This window comes from Chiloscyllium punctatum, chromosome 31 (genome assembly GCF_047496795.1).
Source record: "Chiloscyllium punctatum isolate Juve2018m chromosome 31, sChiPun1.3, whole genome shotgun sequence".
Taxonomy (NCBI): domain Eukaryota; kingdom Metazoa; phylum Chordata; class Chondrichthyes; order Orectolobiformes; family Hemiscylliidae; genus Chiloscyllium; species Chiloscyllium punctatum.
The window spans coordinates 52,838,336-52,854,843 of record NC_092769.1 but is presented as its reverse complement, the minus strand read 5'-3'; the positions used below and the strand labels follow the sequence as shown (position 1 = coordinate 52,854,843).

Here is a 16,508-nt window from a genome sequence, read left to right as displayed (position 1 = left end):
TCTTCAGGTTCCCCATGTCCAACGCGAAAATGTTGTTTGAATTGTCTTTGGACGCAGTAAATCGATTCTTAATCGCTGGTGCATAGTAACTGCTGGATGAACTATAGTACCAAGCAGCCACTCCAGACCCTGTCCGGGAACCTGTCGGACCCAGTTCATGTAGCTGCTACTAAGATCGAGGCCGCTGGTTTTACAGGTCAGTTTCAGGCTGCCTCCGGGACGGCCAGTCTCTGCCTCTGGCTGGGTCAAAACAATCTCCGACTGGACACCTTTAAAAAAGAAAACAAATAAACCATGAGCATTAATACAGATTAAATGATGGCTGAGTCTTTTACATTCCTGCGGTAGACTAACATTGAGACAGTGACAAAGACAGACTTGAACAAAAAACACTCACATGATAAGAAAGTAAGGAATAAACTGAGAAAAATTGTCGACACAATCATTCTGATAACTTGTGGGAAGCGGTTCTGTCAAGATCTTTCTAAACAGAGCCGAGCCAGGAGTGTTGAATTACGGTCTAGTGCCCAGGATTTATATGGCCATCGGAAAGGGCAGGCTTACAGCTTCCGCCTGTTGGTTTCCTGCTGGAGGCTGAGACTGGATCCTGGTCTCAGCTTGGACAGCCCGAACACATGGGATCATGTATTTACGAGGTTACGTTGAAACATGGACATATACACATCTTGGGATATTTATTTTGCTGAATAGCTTCTTTGGGAGTATTTTTATTTAAATGGTGGAAGTAAAATTGAGTAGCTTCAGGTCTGTTTCACATGATAGTTGCAAGTATTTTGTTTAAAAAAAGACAAATTCATTCGGATGTTAGCTCCCTTTATTTCTACATTCATTCACAAGCAGATAAAACTAAAATCAAAGTTCAAACATATTACCAGCTAGTAAAACAATTGAGCTTGTTTTCCCAGGACACTGCCAGTCTCTGTCCCAATACAAAATAACATGTAATTCATACTAAACATTTCAAAATTCAATTTAGACAACTGAACACAGAGCGTGTCCAAAGTGATTATATTTAGAATATTCAATTAGAAGTTAACTCCCTTTAATTCTACATTCCACCACAAGCAGATAAAGCTAAAAAGAACTTCAATAATATTATTAACCAACAAAATTAGTGACTTTATTTTTGCTGTCACTCAAAGTCTCTCTCACTTTACAAAATAACATACCATTTCTAATCTGTGTTTTTAAATTCAGTTTAGGCAACCTAATATGGAGCATGTCTAAAGTGATTATGTTCAGAATGTGAGTGTGTGTCACTAAACAGTTTGGACTCGGAGATTAGAAGCACCTCCTTACATTGCAGAATGTCTCTCCCTGCATCTTTTTTTTCAAATTGCTCCGACCCTAAAATGCATAGTAAAGGAAAGCTGTGTGCCTGAGAAACAAAAAGTGAGTTGGCAGTGATACATAACATCTAGGAAAACCTTTGAAAGAGCATCTAATGAACTAGAACAGGACAGTCCATACATCCATATCTAACAGTCTGGGTACATCAGGAATGTTTGGTTAAATTAGAGAGTGTTACAATAATCATTACCACGGATGTAGGTTATAAACAGTACATGTCTCTGCTCACTGATAGCTCTGACAGGGGCGGATAACTCATAAAAATCAGTAAAAATTCGCTGTTACACTCAGTTTTAATGAGATGCATGAATCCGAGAATGGTGTAACAAGTGATATGAGTTTGAACCAATTCAATTTTGCGAATTTATTTTGAGATGATAACAAATGTTACTGCAATGTGGGATTTTGGATCCATTAACTTCATATTCAGGAGCTTTAAAGATACTCAATAAACAGGCTGAACTAACCAGAACGTCACTGCATTCAATGTCCTGTTTTCTGACAGTCACACAGTGAATGCTGTATTTAGTGAGTTTCCTTTTTAAAGAAGAAATGCCAAGTGAAATGTATACATTGTGAGTAAATGGGAAAATATCGTTTGTTTGGTAGGATTTTACTTTAGTTTATTCATTTTCCCTTTAATAGGCCAGATACAATAGTTGGCAGCAATTAAACTGACTGCAGAAAAGGTGCTTGAATTCCCAGTTTCATTTACTGGAAGCAGGTGGAGTTTCTGCAGTGGATCAAAGATATTTTGTCTCACTGTTGACCAGTTGTTGGAAAGCAAACTGCAAACCATAACCACCGCCTCCTCAGAAACAAATCGACTCAGCAACAATGCTGGAGGAAAGTTTATTTTTCAGTTATGTAACTTGGAGAACTAGTCACTCCTCTCATTGAAAGAAATATTCGCAGAGTCTCAGAGACAACCTTAACATCAACAGTTTATTCGAGGATCACTACAGCACTGTTTAATATTGAGAAAAATTGATAAATAGTCAGAGAGTCATGTAATGATACAGCATGTTTACAGACTCTTCGGTCCAACCAGTCCATGCCAGTCATAATCCCAAACTAAACTAATCCCACCTGTGTGTAGTTGACCCATATCCTTCCAAATATTTGATATTCATTTACTTATCCAAATGTCTTCTAAAGGATGTAAGACCATCCGACACAAAAACTATTCTCTGTGTAAAACGTTGTCTCTGATATGTTTTTTTTTATTTTTCTCCTCTCATTGTAAAAACATGTTCCCTATTGTTGAAATCCCCCACCATAGGGAAAATTCGCCAATGTCTTAGTCAAAAATTGAAAACAATCCCAGCTCCAAACATTTATAAAATATCACTATGGATCGTCCTCGAATCCAAAAAAAGATTGTCCCCTTTGATCAATGATTTGTAAAATTTACTCGTGTATCTACTGTGATAGAAGTTTTCAAATAACTTCTTAAATGCAAATGGTTCACATCAATCGGATTAAAGTAACATTTCGTGCACTACCCCACACACAAAAAAAAAGAACTCGTTTATTAACATGATTTGCTCTGAGGAAGTCTACGATGGATTCTTTTATCAAACAAAGTCATTTCCACTGTTGTGAGCGCTTGTCTATCTTCTGTGCAATGGTCTGAATTTTAAGTTGTGTCTGACTGCAGATGTAACTGGCTGCTCTGGGTAAAAGTACAGTTTGTGCCTTTCACATTGTTGATGTATATTGCTGACTTTAGTGACATAAAGAGGTGTTGTCCCAGGCATCGTGTGGCACCATTAATTAGACCATTAATTTCCACATCACTAGCCAGATTATCAGGTGGAGTTTATTGATATGTGATATTTTTGAAACAAAACCTTCGTACATTTCCAGTATGAATCATGTCAATTAGAGCTTGATAAACCTATATGAGGTCGCCCCCTCGAACTCTCACCCTCCAGTGATAAAGGTTCCAGTCTATCTGGATTTCCAACGGTGGTTCTGTTCCCTCACATTCTGCTGTTTAAGATCCTCCTGCCACCCCAGGTCCACAGACAGTGTCCCTTGATACCAGTTCAAAGAAATGAAAGGAACTTGTCCCACCATATTTTTCAATTTTCTTTGGCTTCAAACACCATCAAAAATATATGTTTGTGACATTGGTGATTTATGTGAGAATGCCGTGTACACAATATCTGCTGAAATACCTGCCATACCATCCTGAATCTGGTTCGCAGGTTCATCTGTTGCTTACAAACGCAACCAGACATCAAGGAACAATGAACATCGCCCACACCCAACCCTCCACCATTCCCCTCTGTACTTTGCACTTTGTGAAATCCGTGTTGTCGATAATCAGTTAAAAGAAAGGATTTTTTAAAACTTTCTTAATTCATGTTGCTGATCTTGGCTGAGTAAAGGTATGTTGCTGTCAGCATTTCTGGGGAACATGTCTGCATTTTTTTCATGTCAGTTTACAATGATACTAAGTCAAGAATTGTCAAAATGTCCTGAGAAACAACGTTTAGAAATGGGCCTATTAGCTCCTCAGGGCTGTACCAACTGTTTGAATATTGATACAATTCTGCCCCTACTTTTTCCCCATAAGTCAGGATTTACAGCATTGGAGATCATATCTATGTTGATAATGGATTAGACGCTACACAATGTTCCCAATGTTTACAGTGCTATCACCTGCAGGGTTATGGACAACATGCTATAAATTGGGTGTTGGCTGGAAGGCTCTGTCTTCACGTGATACAGGTGCGATGGGCGAAGTGATCTCTCTCTGTCATGAAAACTTCCTACTACTCTAAATTCATCTTTCCTACTTTGTCTCGTTCAGAGGCTCTTCATACCAGAAATATTCCAAGCATTCGTTTCAATGAGATCAATACACTCCACCTGATAGTCTGGCTTGTGATGTGGAAATTAATGGTCTAATTAATGGTGCCAGATAACATCACTTTATTCAACTAAAGTCAGCAATATACATTCACAATGTGAAAGGCACAAACTGTACTTATACCCAGATCAGCCAGTGTCATCTGCAGTCAGACACAAAATTCAGACCATTGCACAGAAGATAGACGAGCCCTCACAACATTGGGAATGATTTTGTTTGATAAAACAGTCCATCATAGACTTGCTTAGAGCAACTCGTGAATATTGCTTGTTTTTCTTTATGTGGGGTAACACATGAAATGTTACTGTATTCCAACTGATGTGAACCATTTGTACTTCAAGTTATTTGAAAACGTCCTTCAAAACAGATACGTGAGTAAATTTTAGAAATCATTGATCAAAGGGTCAATTTTTTTGGATTCAAGGAAGATCCATAGTGAGATTTTGTAAATGTTTGGAGCTGTGATTGCTTATATTTTAAACTAAGACATTGACATACAGTGGACAACTTCACAATTTGCTGTAACATGAAATTCGCAACCACTGTGAACCTGGAAGGTGATGGTTCAGAATTTAACAAGGACCTAACAAGGTTCGTGAATGGATTGATTCTTGAGTGATTCTTGAAATTTAACAAAGGCATTTCTGAAATGATTAATTTAGCGAGGATGAATGTAGAGACACACATTCACATCTCTGTTTGCATTTCAATATGCTATAAATCACTTTTCTATTATATCCTAAAATACTTGCGCCTTCGTTCATATTTAATACACTCTATCTTGTACCAGTGTGAAGATAGTTTCTTTATTTATTACACTCAAGACTGTATGCTGTATTCTTGCCTCAGTATTGACCAAACTCGGTTTGGTGCAGATTATATCACTTGAGCTGCTTTTTCAGGAAGTGAATCTCTCCACCTGTTATGTCAAAATAATCTGTTCATGCTTAGTTCGAAATAAGTCCTGTTAATATCATCCCAAATTCAGGCTCGGTTATTTTGTATTTATTCATTGGAAATGAACAGAATATGACTGATCTGTTCTTGGTGGAGTGGGAGAGGGAGTTAAAGTGTTCAGCCACGGGACCGTGGGGTTGGTTGGCACGGGTGTCCCAGAGATGTTCTCTGAAATGATCAGCAAGTTAGTGTCCTGTCTCCCTGATGTAGAGCCGACCATGTCAGGTGGAACAGACACAGTGGATGACATTTGTGGAAGTATAGATAAATTTCTCTGGATCATTTGGGGCCATGTCGGAGGTGAGGGGGAGGTGTGGGCGCAGATTTTGCACTTCCTGTGGTGGCAAGGGAAGGTGATAGGGGTGGGGAGTGGGCTGGTGGAGGGGCATGGACCTGACGAGGGAGTCGCGGAGGGAATGGTGCCACCAGAATGCAGATAGGGGTAGGGAGCGAAATATACCCGAGTGATGGGGTCTGTTTACAGGCGGTGGAAGCAGCGGAGGATGATATGATGTATGCAAGGTCGGTGCATTGGAAGTTGAGGACCAGGAGGGCTCCCTGTTGAAATTGGAGGAATGGGGTTCAAGGGCATCGTTGACCACGTGGGAGGGGAAATTGCAATTTTTGAAAAAGGAGGTTATCTGGGATGTTTTATGGTGGAACTGGTCCTCCTGGGAGTACGTGCGGTGGAGGCAGAGGAATTGACAATAAAGGGATGTCATTTTTACAGGAGGCCGTGTGGGAGGAGTGTAGTCCAGGTAGCTGTGGGAGTCAGAAGGCTTGTAGTAAATGTTTAGTTGGTCACTGGAGATAGAGGTGGAGAGGTCTAGGAAAGGGAGGTAGGTGTCCGAGATGGTCCCTCTGAAGTTTAGGTCAGGGTGGAAGGTCTTATTAAAGTTGATGAACTGTTCAACCTCCTCGTGGTAGCATGAGGTGGCATTGATACAGTCCTCAATGTAGCGGTGGTAAAGGTGGGCAATGGTACCAGTGTAGCTGTGGAAGATTGACTGTTCCACAAATCTGAGGAAGAGGCAGGCATAGCTGGGGTCCATGGCTACCCCTGTGGTTGGGAGGAAGTGGGAGGATTGAAAGGAAATGTAGTTGTTATTGAGCATGTACTGCTTGGGTTGGCGTGACAGGAAGAAACGGAGATCTTCGAGGCCTAATTCATGGCGTTTGGATGTGTACAGGGCCTGGACATTCTGTTCATTCTGGGGCTTATCAATTGTTTGCAGTTATTATGGAACTGCAAGTGCAATGGCTGGGAACTCGGAGAAACCAATGATTAGGTCTTCTGCTTGAAGCAAATTTTGACCAGAACATTTTAACACCACAAAGCTCACTGTAGGAAATGCCAGTGCTGCAACTTTTAATAATATTTGAAACTTTGTTAAAAATAGGGATTTTTAGTCATAGTTTCTGAATTAATCAAGAAAATAATTAACCGTTACAACCAGCTCTTTCAAAGAGAGAGGATTTGCAAAGTTTGAAACCATACAGTGCTGTGGTTTATTTGAATTCAATGTCGGTCAGAGTTAGATACAGCCAAGGTGATCTCTCCATATATTAATTCTTTTAATCTGACACACCGACATACCTGTCTGTACAAAACTGTATTATTTGTTTAGTTGATCAAAAATTTAGGAAACAGATCAAACAGAATGTATTCGGCTGGGAAGGTGATGGATACAGAAGGCAGAATCAAAAACTGGGAACATTAAATCTGAAGAGAGAGTAACTAGGAGTACAAGATCAAAGACATGACAAGGTGCATGTCGATGTGTTCCAGATTTTAGTGAATCGAATGAGCTTGTTCGATGGTCGAGAGACTCGTCCAATGTCGTCCTGGAATCAGACCATGAAACAGAGATCGAAATGTCGATTTGCAAATGTCACTTCGATGTGATCGCTTCACACTCTGTGTCCTGATATAGGCCACATTGGCAGATGTTTCCGCCAGATTGCATCCCCTGGGTTTATTTTCTGATCGGAAGTGAGATGTGTGGCTTGCTGCTGGCACATCGAAACAGGAAGTTGCGCTCCAGCTGAGAATGATCCATCAGGCGCAACTTTCCATATTATCAGCACAAACAGTCTTCCTACCCCTGAGGGTGAACACACACTGACAGGGTCAAGAACAAACGGACAGATTGCTGTAGGTAAAAACAATGACTGCAGATGCTGAAAATCAAATACTGGATTAGTGGTGCTGGAAGAGCACAGAAGTTCATGCAGCATCCAACGAGCAGCGAAATCAACGTTTCGGGCAAAAGCCCTTCATCAGGAATAAAGGCAGTGAGCCTGAAGCATGGAGAGATAAGCTAGAGGAGGGTCCCACCCCCACCCTCCTCTAGCTTATCTCTCCATGCTTCAGGCTCACTGCCTTTATTCCTGATGAAGGGCTTTTGCCCGAAACGTTGATTTCGCTGCTCTTTGGATGCTGCCTGAACTGCTGTGCTCTTCCAGCACCACTAATCCAGATTGCTGTAGGTCTCAACATTGTATTTAATTCCATTCCCATTTTCCACAATGAAACAGAAGAGACACAAGATTATTTCAGCTCGAGTAAATTATCTGTCAGAGAGATAAGAAGAGTTACCATCGGGTGAAAGGAGCTAAATGACAATATTTAGTTTCGCTCATAAACCTGTGTTTAAAAGTAGAAAGCTTGAGGGAAGTTAATAAGTAAATCTAAGAGACAGCATTCATTAAAAGTTGGAAAAGTAAAGTTTAAGCAATAAGATTCAGCATGGTAACTCTTCTTATCTCTCTGACAGATAATTTACTCGAGCTGAAATAATCTTGTGTCTCTTCTGTTTCATTCTGGAAAATGGGAATGGAATTAAATACAATGTTGAGACCTACAGCAATCTGTCCGTTTGTTCTTGACACTGTGGAAGTGATATCATATCGGAAGTGGTTTATTCTGTTTTCCGGAGAGGCAATGAGATGTGACATCGGGTGTAAAAAGTGGATGTAATGCTTCTTGACTTCAATCAGGTTTTTGACCAGATCTTGCATCTTCAATAAGGTAAAGGTTCATGGGATCTGGTGCAGTTTGGCAAATGCATCAAAGGTTTATTTGTTGGCAGAAGGTAATGGTTGAAGGTCGTCATTGTGAAGACACCTTGTGTCCAGTGACTTACTATATGACTTGGTGCTGGATCCTTTGCTGTTTGCAGAGTATATGAAAGGTCTAGTCAAGAATGGAGCAATTTTGATCAGTAAGTTAAAAGATGAGGTGAAAAACGTTTGGTTTTGCAATTAGTGAGGAGGAAAGCCAGTGTGACATCAATGACCTTGCCTGTCGGAGAGAAGAATTGAAAACAGAACATTATATCCTAAAGTCTGTGAAGTAAAGCATTTTCGAGACGAACAATTTAAGCGAATATATGATGTATTGTTGGAATCTACAAAATACAAAGGATAAGCGATCTTCAGGAATCCTGAAGAAGGGCTCATGCCCGAAACGTCAATTCTCCTGCTCCTTGGATGCTGCCTGACCTGCTGCGCTTTTCCAGCAACACATTTTCAGCTCTGATCTCCAGCATCTGCAGTCCTCACTTTCTCCTCGATATTGTGGCGAGACCATTAATTCAGGAAGCTGGGGTCTGAGCCCACAGTGCTGCCACATCAAGTCGTGAATTAAGGTTGATAATTAAACAACTCATTGAAGGAATAAGCTCCACAGATATTCCCTTGCTCTGCTTTGGAAAGAACAACACATCAGTGCAAAAGTTAAGGCTGAAGCATTCACAGCAACCTTCAGCCAGATGTGCCAATTGTCTGATCCATCTCAGCATCTTCCATAGATCACCAATATTAGAGATACCTGTCAGCAGGGAATTCGCTTCGCTCCACGTGAAATCAAGACACTGTTGGGCGAATTGCACTGGTTACTGCAAATGCTATGGAGCCTGACAAAATTCTGGCAATAATACTGATGACTTGTGCTAGCCAAGCACTCCCAGTACAGCTACAACACTGGCATGGACAATGTGGAAAATAGGCCAGGTATGTCCTGGGCACAGAAAACAGGTCAAACCACCCTGGTGAATTACTGCCCCATCAGTCCATGCTCAATCATGAGTTAGGTGTCGGAAAGTGCTTTCCACAGTGCTATCAAGCAGCACTAGTTCAGCAATAACCTGCTCGTGACATAAAATGTGGGTCGTGCAAGGCCTCCTCCGCTCATGTCTGAATTACAGACTTGATTAAAACATGGACAAAGAACTGAATTCCAGAAATGAGGGGAGAGTGACAGCCCTTCACATTAAAGTAACATTCGACAGAGTGTGATATTATGGAGTCCGAGCAAAACTGGATTCAATTGGTATCAGTTGACAAACTCCCTGCTGCCTGCAGTCAGACCTCCCACATTGGAAGATGTCTCTGCTTGTTAGAGGTCAGTCGCCTCAGCCAAAGCAAATCTCTGTTGGAGTTCATAAAGAAAGTGTTCTTGGCCCAATCATGTTCCGCTGCTTCAGCAATGACCTTCCCTCCATCAGAAGGTCAGAAGTGAAATCTGCATTGATCTAGCACTTTTTCTGTGACTCCTCAGTCCATATTCAAACGCAACAAAATCTGGACAATATCCAGACTTGAGCTGACAAGTGACAAATAGCATTCACACCACAAAACTGCGAGACAAAGACCATTGACAATAGGAGTGAATCTAACCAAAACCCCTTGACATTCAATAGTGTTACCATCATTGAATCCCTCACCATCGACATCCTGGGTTTTATTGTTCATTAGAAATTGAGCTGGACACTCCATATAAATACAATGGTTGTAACAACAGGACAGAGGCGAGGAATACTGCAGCGAGTAACTCAACCTTCTGACTTGCAAAGCCAATTGACTATTTAAGAGACAGAAGCCAGGAGAGTAATAGCACAGCTCACCCCTTGACTGGATAGGAGCACCTTCAACTGTACTCAAGAAGTTAGGCATTGTCCAGGACAAAGCATCCCACTTGATCAGCAGCACATCCACAAGCGTCCATTGCCTCCATATCTGATGCTTAGTACCAGCCGTATGCTGAAAAATGAGTTGCTGGAAAAGCGCAGCAGGTTAGGCAGCATCCGAGGAGCAGGAGAATCAACGTTTCGGGCCTAAGCCTTTCTTCAGGCATACCTGCCATATGCACTATCTAAAATACTGCACTGCAGACAATTAGCCACTTCCTTAGACAGTACCTTCCCACTACCACTTGCATCTCGATGGACAAGAATAGCAGATACTTGGGAACAGCACCACTGTAAGCTCCTCTCTAAACCACTTCTGACATGGAAATATATCATCGATCCTTGACTGTAACTGGGTCAAAATCTGGAACTCCCTTCCTCAGGCCATTTTGGAACATGTTATTTCAGAAAGGCAGCTTACTGCCATCGTCTGAAGGACACCTACAGACAACTGAAAGCAACCACCGTGTTCCATGAGTCAATAAAAAAAATCATTGAAGCTAACATGACAGTTTGAGAAAGTGGTTGAGGAGGCATTATGGGTATGTAATAAGCAATCGAAAGGTTTGGAGCAAAGTTCCAGAATCAATCTCTACCATGGTAGCTTCAATTAATGAAAGAGTATGAAATGAAAATGCTGGGGTAATGAATGATAATCACAGACCGACCAAAGTTTTGAAACATGTTACATGGTTCAGTATTGTCCTTCAGAGGAGGATGTGTGACTTTCCTACCTGGCCTGCCTACCTGTTCAACAAAAAGGCGATGGTTCCTTTCCTGTGCCGAACCTGACTAAGAAAGTGAGGACTGCAGGTGCTGGAGATCAGAGTTGAGAGTGTAGTGCTGGAAAAGCACAGCAGGTCAGGCAGCATCCAAAGAGCAGGAGAATCAACGTTCCAGGCAAAACAACTTCATCAGGTATCTTAATGAAGGCCTCATGCCCGAAACGCCGATTCTCGTGGTCCGGATGCTGCCTGACCTGCTGTACTTTTCCAGCACTACAGTCTCGACTGAGAAGCCATTTGGTTGTAATTAAGCTTAAGAAAGATCAACCATAATTAGCCGAGCAAGATGGCAGACCTTCAAAAAGTAGCTGATGACCACCTTGTTGGGATATGTGACTAACTTTTTCATAAGTCAGTGCAGAATTCAAAAATGCAAATTATGGTGAGTCAGGCTGTTCAGACAGAGTCCGGTACACATTGAAGATTGATGATTGGATGCAAAGTCTCCTGTGGTGTTGCTGTGAACAGCAAGAGAGTTCTTGCCAGTATTGCACTCCAATATTTGTTCATGAAGTAAAGTGTCAGATTTATTGCATTTCTGTGCTTTCTGTGCATTTCCCACATTAGGATCACAGTGGTGATATCATGAGACCAGGATTCTCGAACTCCAGTTTGATGTGGAATGGCCAGGGTTTGGAATACCATCGTTTGCCCAGGGTGAAATTTGAATTTAAAGAAATCTTGGAATCGGAAAGAAAGCCAAATGGTGACCATGTAGCCCGAGTCAATGGAAAAATACAAAAACAGCTGCTGCACGAATGCCAAGGCATCTGTCACCTTTCCATGGTCTGGCCGACATGAGATTCCAGACCCACTGGGAAGTAATTGACTGTGTTCTGAAGTGGCTTTAGCAAGTTATTCAATGGGCAATTGGGGATAGGGACTCATCGCTGACCCGAACCAGAAAGTAATACGTGTAACAAAACGTCACAACAACTATATCAATTAAATGTCATTGTTGCGGCAGTTCCTGATGTCATTTCATGTATTTCATGTGAATGTTCTAACACACACTTTGAGTGATGTTGCACTGTCTAAACGGACTACAATATAAATCATTGGACATTCAGAGTAGATCCAGTTCAACATTTAAGTTTAATTGCAGAATTTTCAGCACTGAATTTTTAACCTAAATAAAAGTTTTCAATAAATAAAATCTGTTGCAATTCGTCTTCATAAATTTGTATTCACTTCTACAAATGGTCAATATTCTTAAAACATACTTGTTTCGATTTGAATCTTACCAACAAATCACTTTGTTCATCTGGCTTTGCTGTCATCATCACTTCCTTGAAGCCAATTAAGCATTTATGTAAATAAACACAGAAATAGAATTCTCAGAATAGATTACAGAACCACAATACCCTAATTTATATTTCCCCACAAGCACAACACACGAATTGTGGAAAAAATGCAAATAACTCAATGGATTCCAATACTAATTGATGTTAGGACTTTTAATACATAAGTTGTAAGATTGTTGAATGACAGAGGTATGAGTTGTCATGTTTAGTCAAAAATCTATAATTCAGAGATACATTGGCACAGCTAATATTTCTGTCTCTCTTTTTCTCTCTTCCCCTCCTGCCTTTATATCCTCCCTTTTTTCTTTCTATCTGATGCCGTGTTTTGCCTCTCCACAATCGGACGATGTTTTCCTTAATAACCTGAAGCCAACACCTCACCAACATATCCTCTCAGCCAAATTCATCCATTTCATTAGAGAGATTTGAGTCAAGATTTCCTCAAAAATCTGTCTGAGTATTGAGTGATCTGGAAATGCTTGATAGGAATGAGGCTGCAAGACTGTGATAGCGTTTTCATTGTATCTCAGCAGTATTATTCTTGGCTGAGGAATGTTTAATGGTTCAGGGCAATGCTTATTTAGACTATAATTAACCTTTACTGCACATCTCATGGAATGTTTAATATTGTAGAGGTCGATTTATTCTGTATCGACTCTGTGTCGTACCTACTCTGGGAGGGTTTTTTTAAAGGGAACCCTGGACGCAGCTCTACTCTATGTCTAAACCAAAATATATTTGACATGATTGCATTGGACAGTACAATATAGAGGGAGATTTACCCAGCACATTACATGAGCTGTACATTCACAGAAAACATTTGATGTAGCCGTGTAAAGGGGCTTGGACTCCTACCCACTGTCTTTGTGATTTTGAAATGCTTGATACCAGAATAAAAAGGGAACAACACTATGCACCGAATCTTTGTTGTACAAGCAGATTATCATCTACAGGCACATACGCAAATCATCTGTGAAGAACCCTTGCAGTGTTTAATGGATGAGTGCTGAGAGAGCTTTAATATGCAATACGTGTCTATTCCATGCAACACATACCGACAGTGTGCTTGATATGGTAGTCTAAATGTAGTTTTGATTTGTCTTTAACCTTTTCTGTGACAGTCGTGGTTGTGTTTGACAAATATTCAACAGAACTGGAGGACTCTATGACTATAAATGCGGTCACTGCATTCGAGGCAGAATGCAATGCCATCAAACAGGGAGAAGGATGATCCCTGTCTTTTTTCATGATGAGGAGAGATTGAAGCAGCTGGGCTTCAAACATGAAATTTAAGTGAGGCCGATATAATTCTGAAAAGAGTAACTTAGAGCAAAGGACAATGATAGGGAACCAGAAGCAGCTTGTTCAGCCAATGGAGTTTGGTCTTCCAAACAATGACATCAGGGCTGAACTGATAATCCTCACCTCCACTTCCCAGCGTTTTAAATGTAAGCATTGATTCAATTACCAAATCAAAATCTGTCCATTTCAGCCTTCGAAATACTGAATGACCCAACCTCGACAGTCTTCGGTGGAAATGAATTCCACAGATTCACAACATTCTGGGAGACAAAATTCTGTTCTGCCTGAAAATTGTGACCTCTAATTCAGAGATTCTACGCCCTGGTCCGAAACTCTCCCACAAGGGGAAACAACATTTCTGCATTTACACCATCAAGTTTCCTGAAAATAATAGATGTTTCAGAATGTCACCGCTGAATCTTCTATGTTCCATTGAGTATAGGCCCAAACGACTCAATCTCTACTCTCAAGACAGTCCCTGCATCCTCAGGATCAGTCGACTAAACCTCGTGTGGATTGTCTCACATTCCCGTGTACCTTTTCTTTGTGATATGAGTCCAAAGAACAATTCACAGTTTTCCAGCTGTGGTAAGAATAGGGTTTTTTTTTCAGTTTTTACAAAGATTATAGTCATACAGACATCCAACACAGAAACAGACCCTTCGCTCCAACTGCACTGACCAGACATCCCAATCTGACTGAGTACCATTTGCCAAACATTTGGTCTATCTTCCTCTAAATGTTACCTGTTCATACACCCAGCCTGGTGCCTTTTAAATGCAGTAATTGAACCCGCCTCCACCACTACCACTGGCAGCTTAAACCATACATACACGTGAAAAGGTTACCCCTCAGGTTCTTTTCAAATGTTTCTCCTCTCACCTTAATCCGCTGTCCTCTAGTTTTGGACTCTCCCACTCGAGGAAAAAGGTCTTGGCTATTCACCATATCAATGCCCCACATGATTTTATAGGTCTTGTTCAGGCCACTCCTCAGCCTCCTTTCCTCTCACTGCAGGGAAAAGAAAAGCCCCAGCCTATTCAGCCTCACCTTATACCTTAAACACTCCAGTTCCAGCATCATTCTTGGAAATCTTGTCTACACCCTCTCAAGTTTCACAAAATCCTTCATAGAAATGGTCAGCCAGATTTGTCTGTAATAATTCTAAATGTGGCCTCACAAACGTTCTGTAGAGCTGAGACATGACATCTCGACTCCTACACTTAATGCTATGACCAATGTAGGAAAGCATGCCAAACACCATCTTCCCCACTCTGTCTCCCTGCAACTCCACTTTCAAGGAATGATGCATCTGCACCCTTTGGTTTCTTTTCTCAGCAAAACTCCCCAAGGCCCAGCCATTAATTGTATAAGTCCTGCCCTGGTTTGCCTTACAAAAATGCAACACCTACATTTATTTAATGAAGCATGGGTTCATGAAAGGCAAGTCAGCGTTAACTGATCTATTGGAATTCTTTGAGGTTATAACGAGCATGGTAGACAATGGGGAACTGGTGAAAGTGGTGTATCTGGATTTCCAAAAGGCATTCAGCAAGGTGCTGCACAAAAGGCTGCTGCATAAGATAAAGATGCACAGTGTTACGGGCAATGCATTAGCAAGGACAGAAGAATGGTTAACTAACAGAATGCAAAAATTGGGGATAAATTGGTGTTTTTCTGGTTGACAATCAGTGGCTAGTGATGTGTCTCAGGGATCAGTGTTGAGACAGCAATTATTTACAATTGTTGGGACTGCAATTGTTTATAATTCAGATAAATTGCTTCGAGTTAGAGACCCAAGTGTAGAGTGTTGTAATTCACAGAAGCCACTTAAATGAGTGATAGGGCAAAGTGTGCAGAAGGATATAGACAGGCTAAGTGAGTGGGCAAGAGTCTGGCAGAAGGAGTACAATGTTAGTAAAGGTGAGGTCATCCATTTTGGTAGGAACAATAACAAAGTGGTCTACTTTAAAATGGTGAAAAATTACAGAATGCTGCTGTGCAGTGGGACCTGGGTGTTCTTGTGCATGAAACACAAAAGTATGGTTTGCGAGTACAGCAGCTAATTAGGAAGACAAATGGAATAATGTCCTTCATTGCCAGTGGATAGAGTTTAAAATTAGGAGCTGCAGCTGTATAGGGCGCTGGTGTGGCCAAACCTGGAGTACTCTATACACTCTTCATCGCCTTACATGAGATGGCACTGGGGTGGGGTTTGCTGAGGAGGTTGACTGTGTTGATTCTGGAAATGAGGGGGTGGGCTTACGAGGAGAGATTGAACAGACTGGGATTATACTCATTGGAATTCAGAAGAATGGGGAAGGGGATTGTAAAATCATAAATGGGATAGATAAGACAGAAGCAGGGAGGCTCAAAGTTTGGGAGAAGATTTGTAGCTCGGGTGCTCGTTGTTGTGGTTCTGTTCGCCGAGCTGGGAATTTGTGTTGCAAACGTTTCATCCTCTGTCTCGGTGACATCCTCAGTGCTTGGGAGCCTCCTGTGAAGCGCTTCTGTGACGTTTCCTCCGGTATTTATATTGATTGGTATCTGCCGCTTCCGGTTGTCAATTCCAGCTGTTCGTTGCAGTGGTCGGTACATTGTGTCCAGGTCGATGTGTTTGTTGATAGAATCTGTGGATGAACGCCATGTCTCTTGGAATTCCCTGGCTGTTCTCTGTTTGGCTTGTCCTATAATAGTAGTGTTGTCCCAATCGAACTCATGTTGCTTGTCATCTGTGTGTGTGTGGCTACTAAGGATAGCTGGTTAAGCCAACGTCTTCACCCAAAGGGTTGTGAATCTCTGGAATCCCCTGCCTAGTGAAGCAGCTGAGTCTAACCTGTTGAATGTTTTTAAGGTGAAGATAGATTTGTGAAGAGTAAAGGAATGAAGGGTTATCGTGAGGGGTGGGTAAGTGGAGTCTCAGTCCATTGAAAGATGA

General features: G+C 41.3%; 1 long non-coding RNA gene across 1 annotated transcript in view; it reads right to left on the bottom strand.

The window, feature by feature from the left end:
- Window positions 1-12,172: 12,172 nt before the first annotated feature.
- LOC140456961 (uncharacterized) overlaps window positions 12,173-16,508 on the bottom strand; it is an 88,045-nt gene continuing 83,709 nt past the window's right edge. The window contains exon 5 of the long non-coding RNA XR_011953282.1: window positions 12,173-12,253. This is a non-coding gene — a long non-coding RNA (uncharacterized lncRNA). The remainder of the gene's footprint in view (window positions 12,254-16,508) is intronic.